The sequence below is a fragment of the Spermophilus citellus genome, assembly GCF_964194105.1.
Source record: "Spermophilus citellus genome assembly, chromosome: 16".
Lineage (NCBI taxonomy): Eukaryota > Metazoa > Chordata > Mammalia > Rodentia > Sciuridae > Spermophilus > Spermophilus citellus.
Window position 1 is genome coordinate 78,919,013 of NC_138196.1, and position 760 is coordinate 78,919,772.

Sequence of the window (760 nt, forward strand, 5' to 3'; positions counted from 1 at the left end):
GGCCAACTATAAAAGCAGTTACTACATGGATAAATTCACATAGCTTCTTATAATATAAATTAATATCAAAGTAAGAAATGCCCATACATACACACACACACACACACACACCATAGTTTTGTTTCTTATGTGTTGAAAATTCAGGGATAAATTTGGCAAAAATTATCTGGGAATTTAAAGAAAGGAAAAATCTTTGGATAATATACTTAGCACTCTGAGTCTTTAATTATGAAACTTTATAACTGGACCCCATAAGAATATTGACCACCTTATTTTGGTGGTTTTCTGCAGATGTGGGGCCAGTTATCTTTTATAAAGCAGTACTCTTGGGGCTGGGGATGTGGCTCAAGTGGTAGCGTGCTCGCCTGGTGTGTGTGTGGCCCGGGTTCGATCCTTAGTACCACATACAAACAAAGATGTTGTGTCCGCCGAAAACTAAAAAATAAATATTTTTAAAAAATAAAGCAGTACTCTTTTAGTCCAGGATTATATCATACTACATCAGAAGGAAGAAGGCAAATCTAAATCCAGGCAAGTAATTTACATACCCAATTTTTAAAGGTGGAATTTCTGACTTCTCCTCAGAATTCTCACTTTACAAGCATTTATCTGTAGCAACTCATCTAAATAGAGCATTTTTAATTTCTTGTTAGAAAAGATGGTAAGGAATGAGTAAGATATCCTGTACTCATTTATGTAGAACATAATTCCATATCTTAATGTTTTAATCTTTTTGAAAATCAAATGCACATTTTTCATC